Consider the following 12,920-nt stretch of genomic DNA (forward strand, 5'->3'; position numbering starts at 1 on the left):
GGTGATTTGGCATCTAGGCATGGCAAAAGAAAAATATAAGGTATAGTCATACAATTCAATATTTGTTTGGTTTGTTTGGAAATATTGTTCTATTAAATTTTTTTGCGTGCCCACTTAGTAATTGCATGATTAGTTACATCCACATGTATTATTGCACATTAATTTTTAGCTATTGTGACTTTTAAGTCTCATTCCCAGTGGTTAATAATTTTATAAGAGTGAGTCCAGCTGAGAAAGCACCAGAGGCGTAACTTTGGTGTATGAAATACCACCTTTTATGTTGTCTCTTATTTTGAATTATGCAATGTATTTGGTGCCAACTTAGGACATATCTTATTTTGTAGAGCTTATACTTTTTATTAACTGCATTTATATGATCAAGAGGATCATGTCTACCCATCTTGATCCTTAACTTGATTTGAATATCATACCGTGAAAATCTTATCTGTCCCTATGGTTCTAACTGCTTTTTCTTTAGGTATGTTAATACCATAACAAAATTTATTTAGAAGCATTGAGTATTCAATGAAAAGGTATTTATAATGTGAATAAGTGTACATTCTATAATTATATTTTGTTAAGGAAAAGTGATGGATTATGGTAAATATTGTGCGGATCCATTTTAGGTATTGTTGAACTAGTATTATTTAAGAAGTGTTGGTACTTAAACAAGACTGGTGATATATTATTTCGGATGTACACTTGGGTCACATTACAATATCATAAATTTATATTTAAAAATTGTTTAGAATTCTGCCACCTTAGGATAGGCTTCCGTGCCAAATGCTGATCTAAAAGTTTTTTCTTTTATATGAATTGTTTTACATTATTTTCCATTAGGTAAAATTTTATTATAAATATATTTTCAATTATCATGGTAGAGCTTATTCATTATGTTAAATTCTTTTTACTATGGTAGGCTATTTGTAAAATATTTTATTTATATGATAAACTCTTTTCTACCACAGTAGGGTTTTAAAAGAACTTTTGTTATTTATTAACATGGTAGAAATTTTCCTACCATGATAAGGGTTTAATGATGTAAGAATGATTTATTGAATTAATAATTTGTGAAAAATCGGTTTGAAAATTTTTGGGTGTTACACTATTTGTGTCATTTATTTTGGTTAGAGCTCGTATAGAGAAGGCTAGTCCACCTTGAGTCCTACAATTAGGCCCAAATGGCCCAATACAACTCCGAGCTTGATCGAAAGGCTGTAAACAAAACCTAATAGATCTATTAGCCATATCTAACTATCCTCAAATCTATATGTGCTTAAATTTACTTCATTTTCTTCCATAATTAGCGATTAAAATTTGGGATATCAAGGCAACCATAAAACCTTCTCTCAGGATTCTCCTTACTCCATGAGGTCCATTGAGGAGCAGGCTGACCAAATGAAAGTACTTTCTTAGATTTTTGTACTCTACCTTACATCATCACCTAACCAGTGCAAGCCTCCTTCTCAATCCTATTGTCCAAGAGGATGTCAATTCCACTATGCCTTTAAGTTGCTCAACTATTTTGCTCCTGCATTAGTCTCTCTACACAATTGAATGTAGGTTGAGGGGGGTTGGAAAAGTGAGTGGTCTTTTTAATGGCAGATCATAATAATCCACATCAAACAACCATTGTTTTGCCACATGTAAGTTTACCCAAAAGATGAGAGATGCCACATCTAATTTCATTGGTGAAAACTAATTAATTTAATAGTTTGTCAACATTGCTATGTTTTTTAAAGATTAAGGGAGATATTGCTCCAAAAAATAAGATTATGACGCCAAGCATACCTAGAGTAAAAGCTTTGGGGTAAATTTACACCTTTACCCTATATATATATAATATAATATAATTTTAAAGTATGTCTAGTTCTTAATAAAATAACATAATATGATCATAGATCAATAATGTTATAAATTATAATTTTATAACTTATCAAATATATAAAGATCTTTGTTAAATTGAGTATAAGTGGGTTCAAAAGTATCTATATTTATACTTATAGTTGTCGACATCTTTCTTGAAAAATAGTACTAAATCATATTATATATGTGAGTGAATGATCCAAAAATCAGTCAATTTTTATTAGGACGTAATTTTTGAAATTTTTTTCTTTAAAATTTTTTTATCCTTTTTTATATTATGTTTAAACTAGGTTAGTTTTCTAAAACTACTCCAATTTTTAGTTAAAGGCAACACAACTTTGGTCCAACTATAAAAATAATTTTTTGGTTCAAATTGAGCTGTTAACAGCTCTAGTTGATAGTCCAACCGGTTTGATTGTTCTTAAAACAATTCATTTTCCTTTCATAACAAAATTTCAAGTATGATTTGTTTCATGAGAGTTTTTAATATTCTGAAATGGGCCTATCATTTTGTGGGCCAAACCCACTTATTGAACCACCCTATTCATTCATGACTTATATCATGTTCTTCATCCCAAAAAAAAAAAAAATTGTGATCATGTTTATCCACACCTTGATCCACTTATACATCTTAATCTTAAAATTTATCGATTAATCTATATTTTGATTTTTTTAATTATCATATCAATTTAAAGGTTTAAAATAATTTTTTATGGGTTTATAATTTAAATAAAAACAAAAATAGATACTATACCCACTTAATGTAAGAATTAAACAAGACCGTGGCACTTTAATTCCATCTGATGGCTATAAATTAAAATTGAAAGAATTTAAAATTTTAAATCAATCAATTTATTTCTTAAAATTTTATTTTTATCAATTAAGTTCTTAAAGTTTGACAATCATACACAAATAGTTTGATTGATCAAATTATGTATGGAATTTTAAGAATTTGATTGATTAAAATTAAATTTTAGGAATCAAATTGATAATTAAGGCAAACTTGATGGAAATTTTAATAAGTAAAACTTACTAACCTCTTTTGTATAGTTCAGAAATTTTGTGATAAAATTTTTGATTTTAAAAATTAAAGAAAATTATTTTTAAAATCATTGCTTCCTCCTTTCTAAAAAGCAAGTGATCTATTTACAGTCATTTCATATCTTTTTTTTTTTTTTTCAGCTTGTGAAATATATTTACTTTACACGTTTGTACGTCACTTCCTGTCTATTAGTTTAGGGTAAAACTGCAATAATTCTAATATTTGAAAAGCAGTAGTATTCTAATAAATAATTTAGCATAATTTTCACCCAAAAAAAATTAGGATAAGACTGTTCACTAAAATAGTTAAAAGGAAAACAATTCCAATATCCCTGGATGAAATTAATTTTTTTAAATGAAGATATTTGAATGGCTTCCCATCAGATCAAATCCTTTCAAATTCAAAGGATAATATATGAACAAATTTGTTTTTCAATGAAGGATTTGAACCCTTTCTTAATATGATAGAAAAGAGATATAAATGGATAGTAGATCTAACAAGTCAAAAAAGTTGTATTCGCCTCATACGAATTACTCACCTAGTTCGCTTCAAATTGGGCAATTCAATTGATCATTTATAATTTTGTGCAGGTTACAAATAAGTTGATTTAGTTTTGTAAACGACTTTTAAAACAAGATAACATATAAAACTTACGTAAACATGGAAATTAAATTGACTCGATTGATCAACTCGCAAGTTTGATAATTCCACTTACGCGTAAAAAATACAAAAGAAAAAAATCAACAAATTAAACTAACTTGCAAGCTCTGATTGTGTGTCTATATTAATGCTAATTAAGTCCAATTTTTATTTACCAGAAAAATCCAATTCGCTCTCCTATTTTAAATGGAGCACTTCTGACTAATTGAAGTAAGAAATCATTTTTGGTTCTCCTTGCTTTCAGATCATTATTAAGAATATGTTTGGTTTAGCGTTCCAGTCACCCAAACTGGAGTTAAGCTAGCATAAGCTAGTTAACATGCTTCTTTATGTTTGAAATTTTGGATAAAATTTTCCTCAAATGACTTTCCGGGTCACATATATGAAGCATTGATGCATATTTGTAAAGTATTGAAATGTTATTTTTTTAATAAAAATATTTTTAATTTTTGATATGTATTCGATATTTTTAAACTGTGAGTTAATATTTTAGCACCAGTACTTCAAGTCTCATAACATACTTTATGCCATGTTTAAGTAATTAATTTTTATTAATAATTTTCATATTAATATTTTTATTCCTAATATTTTTTATGATTTTATTTTAAAATTAAAAAATTAAATTTATAAGAAAATAAGTTTATTATGTTGAAAATAAGTCTATTATGTTTTCCTTACTATTTATTGTTGAGTATTTTCATTTTATATTATAAATTAGTTTGTAGATTTTTTATTTATTTCAAAATCTTTTTATGATATGAAAAAACTAATATTTTAATATAAAATGGCTAGACTCAAATATAGTTATTATATTGTTTGGCCCTAAAGTTAAAAACGCCTGCCTTAAAGTGGAAACTTATTTTATCGCCTAGCACTAAGGATTGGACATTTAGTAAATTTTCATCTCATTAGTAGGGACCATTCAATGTATATGAAGTATTTAAAAGCAACACATATTGGTTATCTAGTTTTAATAGGACTCCACACAAGCAGGCCATAAGCAAAAAATAATTAAGAAACACTACCATCACTGGAAGAAAGTAGTTAAGGCATAAGGCTTAGAATAACCTTTGAAGAAAAACATGAGTCAATGAAGAATGCATTTGTATTAATGAAAGTTGTTTACAAGTACAAGGAAAATAAATGTACAAGAAAAAGAAAAAAGAAAAAAAATGTAAGGGTGCCTAAAAGGATAAGTCTTCCATTCTTCTACTAAGACCTTCCATGTATATATAGCTTCGTCTAAACTAGCCTTAGTGTGCTTGTGGTGAGGCGTAGCATCCCCTAGCTCAACTACTTGGGATAGATGGGCGACCTCATCAACTCTAAGCATAGCAAGTTTGTCCTGCACTTTGATTAGCCTTGCATTCAATGTTGGGTCCTTAACCTCCTCAATCTCTTTGTAAACCGCTGCCAACTCCTATTTCAACTCCTCTTTCCTTACTTTCAATGCTTGGACACGTTTAACCTTAGCGGCTAAGGCCTTAACCTCAGCATCCAAGGTTGCCGTTTTTGAAAATAATTCAAGCAGGGTGGGCTGGACTCCTCACTTTGCCTTAATGTTGGCCACCAAATCAAGCAGCACCACAAGATGAGTACGAATACGTGCGAAGGTGTGAGGGAGTTGAGAATACAACATGTTGACTAACGGCGATGGTCTTTTCTTATGTAAAGTAACTAAGCCCTTCAAAATCTCCTCGAAGTGAGGCTCCAAGAGTCACATTGGTTCCTTTTTTAGGTAGAACTCAATGGTCACCCTAGCCTCCTTAACAAAGAGATCATCAGGCTTAGGTCCCACAAAGTATGCACTGGGAGATTGAGGAGAGAGAGGTCGAGCTTGACAACAAAATCAAGTGATCAAATAAGGAGAAATGATGAAGGAAGATAAACACTTAAGGTAAAGAACTCATCTTGGATACCATAGAAGATTTGCTTGAGTCTATTGATTTCCCAGCCCCTAATTCAGACACTTTGCTAGCCCCAATAGGCGATGAAGACATTTTAGCACTCGTGGTACTTGATGGGGATAGGGAAGTCATAAGGATTAGCTTGCAAGAGACCATGGCTATATTGGGATCTATAGGGCTAGCTTTTATAGCCCTATTAGGTGCAAGTTCAAACCCTACTATAGAAAAGGTAAAAGGATCTGGCTGAGTAAGAGGGTCTCCTAGAGGCTCCCCAACAGTCAGCTTCTTAGTAGACCCCATGGGTGGCAAGCTATTATCTCCCGTGAGGGGGTATAAGATGGGGATCCTAACTTCATCACCTCCCTCGAGATCAATTTTTAAGGCATGATGATGACAGTGCCCCTATGGGATCAAGGTAGTTAGAGCAACCTTTGCAGTAACTAGGCTGGAGCTAGCCCCAAGAGTTTAGGATTTTATTTTCCTACTTTTCTTCTTCTCTTGGCTTGCATCCCCCTTAAGCTTCCTCTTGGACCGTGCCTTCTTGCTGGTCCTAGCCACTTGGGAGGTAACTTCTTCATTGCCATTATAGTTAAAGACTTAATAGTGGGGGTGTCAAAAGGGCAAGGGCATCCAAGTTACCCCTCAAGGAATTAAGCAACCTAGAAAGATGCTCCTACCTTTGTTCTGACAAAATAAAAGAAAATTCATTAAGGTTAGATGTGAAATTAAAATAAAAAAGTCAAAACAAAAGTTAACAAAAGCTTACCAATATGAGTCTTTAAAATGCGTTTGAAATGCTGAGGCCACCATTTATTAAAGTAAAGGCAGACATCCCAAGTCAATAGCTTTGCCTTGTATGGTGCTTTAACCTTGCAAGGAGGAGCAACAGTAGGGATGCCATCCTTTTCCATGGTCTCTAACTTGAACTTTTGAGTTAGACCATGAGAGATGCATTGGTTGAGACCAAATTGGCCCGCTAGCTATTAACTAGGGATGATAATATTTCAAAAAAGCCTCATTATTAAAGGTAGTCATAGGCAACGACATCTTCTTAAGAGTAGTAGCCGAGATGAAGACACCATCTCATAGGATGGTCTTAAACTTCTTGACCAAGTAGAACTTGAACCATTGAGGGAGACGGTGGTTAGGGACTAACAACACACTTAATTGACAAGCTAGCTCCTCCTTCTACTGGAAAAAGAACTCAAAGTAGTTTAGTTTACCATAAGGGATGGATAGTGAGAGGAAGAGTGTAAGAAGCTTGTGCCTCAGGGTCTTTAAAAGTGTGACAGTCATAAGGCTCAGCTAAAAATAAAGGCATTGCAATTAGGGGATAAGAATAGCTAAGTTGACCAAGAAGAGTTGGATTATGTTGAGTAAACCCACCTCTTCTCAATGAAGCTGGTAAGCGGGTTGAAAATGTTCCACCCATTAGGCCCAAGTAGATGAACACTGGGGCCAATTATGGATTTTCCCACAAGAAGACTCGTTAAATGAGACGATCTCCTGAGGAAGTAGCAACTCCTTAATTGAGGATAGTGGCTAAGGGTTAGGGATTATAGGGCCCACTGGATTTAAAAGCTTTTGGTTATGGACAAGTGGCTGATGTTTGTGCTAACGGCCAGAAGGAAACTATATGGAGGAGCACTTAATCTAGAAAAACACAAGAAAAATTAGAAATTGAAAACAAGTGAGGGAAATAAAGAAATGGCTTATAAGAGGAAAACACTTATTGGAACTGAAGAGAGGCAGGAAGCCTAGGGGAAGTTAAAGGTTCCCACAAGAAAAAAGACACATTTTAAAAAAAAGAAGCAAAAAAAGAGAAAAAAAGTAGAAATATCAATACTTATTAGAGCGGCATTTTAAGGCGGTTTGAGTGGGTTGCGGATAGTGGCTAAATCCTCAAACAGGTTGGTAGGGATAATGGCTTGTGTATTCTAGGCAACATCAGTTTAGGAGGCTATTATTAGTGGGAGTTCACCTAAGGGGAGGAGTAGATTGGTTTAAGTGATCGTTGGAATTGGGAACTTGCCTTGGCACCGACCATTAGAATCGGGAGGTAGCCCTTGTCCTATGATTGATTCAGGACTGTCCCACTTGTTTTATAAGGGACTTGAACCTAACTAGTCTCTACCAGTTCATAAGGAGGCTAGATTAGGAGTACGACACCTTACGGTTATTAGTATTGGGGGAAGTCAGATTACATAAGTTAGTGAGTTCACCCTAGCCAAGTAGCTCTTCACAAATGGTAGGCTGGGTTAGTCCATGAGGGATATAGCCATATGATAGCCATCAGTTTTATGTCAAAGGTAACAGGAGGGTATAAGGTTGACATATGATCATGCATATAAGACCAGCCATATGGTTATTAGTTTTGTGGTCCAGCACGTGTTAGGGGTGTATGGTTGTTATTATTGTAACCCCATGTTGTGCTTTGTGAAATATCATGATATTGTGTGTTATGAGCTTGGTCATATGATTGTTAGTTTTATGAATAGTGGCTAAGTGTTTATATAAGATATCTGTGTATTTGCATAATTGCATCTATTTACAATTGATATGCAACTGTGTAGGTTAGGTGAAACTTGATTATTGAGGGTTGTACTTACCCCTCAATTCTCAATATTTTCAAAACCTAGCTCATTGGATCCGAATTGGGGAAAACACACAGAGGCCTAAGATTGTGGAGTAATCCTCTTTTTGCCTGTTTTTATTGTTTTCATATGTATTTGTTAATTTAATTGCCAACTAGGATCATCTGACATGATTTATGCACTACTTGCATGATTTTGTGTATAATTTATGTATTTTGTTCCTTAGGTTAGTGAGTTTTGATTGTAAACCTATGGATAGGGCCAAGATAGTTGCTTAAGTAAAGACATATGTATTTTAAAAGATTTGGAATAAAATTAATGTATTTGTGCAACTTTTGCTCCGCCTTTGTGTTTTGAGAAAATCAGGGTTGAGTGGTGGTTTTATGATAAACGTGTTTCTGATTGTGTGTGATGTATTGCACGGGTCTGTTAGAGTCTATTGAGTATAGTCGGATGATTAATGTGAGCTATTTGGCATGTGTGGTTGAGTTGGGACACCCATTTGAGAAAGTTTATGAAAAAGTGGTCAAAATGAATTTTGGTATCCAACTTTTTATGGAAAAAGAATTTAAGTATAAAATCAGTACCATTAGCTAGAGTTAGGAAAAAACTCCGTGTAAACACTGAAACCACCTCAATCATACGTTGGATGGAGATTTGGGACGTATCAGAAATTCGCTTCCTGTGCTGTCAAATGACAGCATTGATGCTACCAAATTTGTGCAATGCGCCATTACGCATGGCGCCTCACGTCACGACACATGGCACAGAGAAGACGAGCTATAACGCACATGTCACGAGCTGCAATGCACGTGTCTTTTTCTGCATAAATATTAGTTTTGAGTTTTAAAATTCATGAATTTCGGCCTCAATTGATTTTCAAGCTTCCGCATTACTCTTGAAACTTTGATTTGAGCACATTAAAAAATGTTTGAGATTTGAAATGTTAAAATTGGGATTCCTTTCATAAAGAGTTTGAGAAATTTCCTTTTTGTGAAACCTTATAGTTTGGTAATCCTTTGAGAGTTAATCCGCTGATTGCTACAATTTGGAGTTAAACGTGAATTAATAAAGGAGACCTCACAAAGGGTGTGCCACACACGAGCTTGGCATAACCCTTAAGGCTTAGGGCAACAGGACATTAGATTATCAAATAGATATATTGTAACATGCCACGAATCTCGTTGGGTTGTGTTAAATGATCCTTAATTTTTTGTAAACGGGCTTCGGACCTCATGGAAATAACGATCTTAGTTGAATGCTTATAAAAAGGTCCAAGGACTACGAGGAGGATCATCATCAGCATTATTAGAATCATCAACAATACTCTATCAACATTTTCAAATAGAGCCATTTTACTTTCTAGATTTACCTCGTATTCCAATTAGTTTTAAAATCACTTTCAATTTCAAGTTGCAATCAACACAACTATGTGTTTTCATTTTCACCATTAATTCAAAAGTAAATTCTGTTTTACTCTATTTACATCTTTACGTTTGAGTAAACTATGATTAAGGAAGCTTGGGGACCTTATTGTTATTTTTGAGATTCACATCTTTGACATGCTTGATATTTATTGTTTTGTTAAAGGACACACACATATAGTGTATTTTATAATAATTATATGTGTGTGTGTTAAAGTATCAATGCATTGAATACGTATCTTATCCAACACACATATCATATATGTACATTATAGATTATTACAATAAGCTAGAAGGAAATCTCTACCTTTTTTAAGCATTATTTTTCCTCCATTGCCCTAATCATGATCATTGATATTATTACATTAAGTGAACATGTTTGGCAATAAATTTGATGAATGATTATGATTAAGAAAATAGAAGGAAAATGATGACAAAGAAGTGGAACATCCAAGCATTTGAAATTAGTTTTTGGGTTTGATTGTCAAAATCTATCTGTCTACTATTATAAATAAAATATAATAACTTTTTAAAAAATCTTTTTATGTATAGTAAAAAATATTATAATTAACAATTTTACTGTTTTCATAATCATATTTTTTTAAAAAAATATTTTTAATCATAAATTTCTAAAATTATATTTTTTAAAAATAACAATAAAAAATTTGTCTTCAATCATATTTTTATTTTAGATTTTTCCTTTTTTCAAATTTATGAAATTATGTTAGATTTTTTTTAATTTTATCCTTTTATTTTACATTTTTTTTTCAAATTCTTTGAATCACCTATAACTTTTTTTTCTTCAAATTGAAGGATTTATAATTACACATGATGTATGGGATAATGCTTTTGGAAATATTAATATGATAGAATTTTTAATTTTTAGGAGGCAGTAAATTATTATTTATATTTTTAATATGTATTAGAATAAAAATTTATGAAACAAAACAAGTTGTTTCTTATATTTCTAACGCATGCAAGAGGGATAATAATTTTAAATTGCACACTATTATAAATATTTTTTAAATATGCACGAAGATAAAAAAATAAAAAAGATTATTTCTTTTATTTAAAGTTTTGACACCATTTTAATATATTATTTTTACTTTCATGAGTTTGATTTTAAAGAAAAAGAAATATGATTGAAATTTTTTAATTAATTTTTCTTTTTTTTTCCTCCTACACATTATTTCTGTTAAAATATTATAATTCTACTTGTCTAGATTTGTAAATTAAACTTAAAAATATATCCTTCCTCCTCTCTATTTCTCTTGAACAAAATAAAAGATTAATGTCCTCTGTGCATTACAGGAGATCTAACATCTTTTGTTATGTAATTATCCTCACTTTAGTCTCTCTCCCCCCTTTTTTATAGTTTTTTTTTCATTTTCTTAAATTGTATATAATAATATATTGGAGCATGTAAAATAAGAGGCAATTAACCCAATGAGATATTGTTATACAAACAAAGCTCACATCAATCAAATATAAATTTTATTTTCTTAAACATCTAAAGTTTTTCTTATAAACCAAATGGTCTGTTGAAATTTAAATTGTTCCATTTTATTTGTTCACCATTGAAAATTTTTACCTATGTTTTCTTATTTATTAAAAGAAAGACCTATTTACCAACAAGGATTAAATCTAATGGAAGAGGCTAATACCTTACAATACAAAGAACTAATGTTTAAATTCTCGTTAGGAGAGATGCTCACTTTTATAACCAACTGTATCTTGAACAAAATTAGCTCTACTAGGAATATACCTATAAGCGATAAAAAAAAAACAGAGAGATACCTATTTCTTTTGCATATTCTCTTATACATTAGAATCTAAAAAGTTATTATATAATTGCATTTTCATGCTTCAGATGTTATAGTCATACTAAAATAATATAATAATACATAATAATAAGTAACCAATACCAAATAAATAGAAAATAGTAAGGATTGAAAATTCTACTCGACAAATTGAAAGAGTAATTGCATTAACATGCAACAAACTAATATTTTTAAAATAGTATAATAAGTAACCCATACCAAATAAGTAGAAAAATAGTAAGGATTGAAGATTCCACTCAGCAAATTGAAAGAGTAATTGTATTAACATGCAACAAACTAATATTTTTAAAATTACAATATTTTATATCATATATTATTAGCGATAGACCTAGAAATTTTAAATAGTAGGGGTCCTATATATTTATACATATAAAAGCACTCATAATACAAAGAAATGCATCTTAATATGCTACAAACAAATTGAATATACATCATAATCCTTCCTTTTGAGATTTTTTTTCTAATAAACTTTTTCTACGAGATTTCATATTTTGGTAATGCTGCATACTTTTTCATTTTCAATATTAAAAAAATTTTCTTTCTCCATGTAAGTGACCAACTAATCAGTCATTAATTTATCTCTCATGCTAATTCACTTCTGATTCTTGATGATATTTATGCCAAAAAAAAAGCCCTTTCAATTGTTGCAATTGCCACTAGTAATATTAAAGCTAATTCCGCAAGAAAATAAATAAAAAATAGGAGGGAAAAAGTCTGCTTCAATGAGAAAAAAGGCTACAGATAAAATAATGAGAATAAGATGTGTGATATTTTTATGTGGGCCATGAAAATTATGAGTATAAAAAATAACAAAAATTTAAATGGCATAAGAGAGTAATATTATTAATCATTGGAGGCAATTAATATCTATAAGATAAGGCATATGATATACATACTACCTATATTTATTAAAGAAATTGTAATTTTTTTGTGGCGGTAGCTACTCCCTCTACTCAACAAGTGGGTCTATGCCTGTGTATGATGAAATCTTTCCTATAATTTAGTTTATAGTTGTTGGTTTGACTTTCAGGGAAGGAGTCGAGGCATCGCAATCCTTAAGGTGTGTGCCAAGAGTGCCATAGGAATGAGTCCTGAAAAGTTTGAGCTGTAATTTGACAATTGAATGGGTTCTCGAGGTCCTTTACAACAATTTCCTTGAATAGTCAAGTAACATGTGAGGATAGTGAAGTCATCTGCCATATTGAGCTTGAAGCTTCATAGTACTACTAGTAAAATGAGTACAATCAAGTGCTCTGTGAAGACAAAGGAGTAAATATAACTGCGAAACTAGCCTAAGAAGCAAGTTTGCTCAAGAAAGGCCAATCGTGCTAGGTGAGATTGAGTAACACAGGGTTAAGATTAGTGTTTACACTGGGCAAGTTTTGTATAAGTTTACACAATAGTTACCTATTTATAGAAAAATGGTAATAACGCACTCCTTTTGAATTGAAGTTTGGCATCTTCGGGAACAAGTATCTATTCGAGCCTTTAAATTCCCATAGGTGCGCTTTTTCCTGTAGAGTTCTACATGTAACTACATTGAGAATTTTAGGAGGCGGGTAGAGTAGGTGTAACTTCATTAAACC

This window comes from Prosopis cineraria, unplaced genomic scaffold (genome assembly GCF_029017545.1).
Source record: "Prosopis cineraria cultivar Desert tree isolate PC_DT_omini unplaced genomic scaffold, ASM2901754v1 PC76, whole genome shotgun sequence".
NCBI classification, from domain to species: Eukaryota; Viridiplantae; Streptophyta; class Magnoliopsida; order Fabales; family Fabaceae; genus Prosopis; species Prosopis cineraria.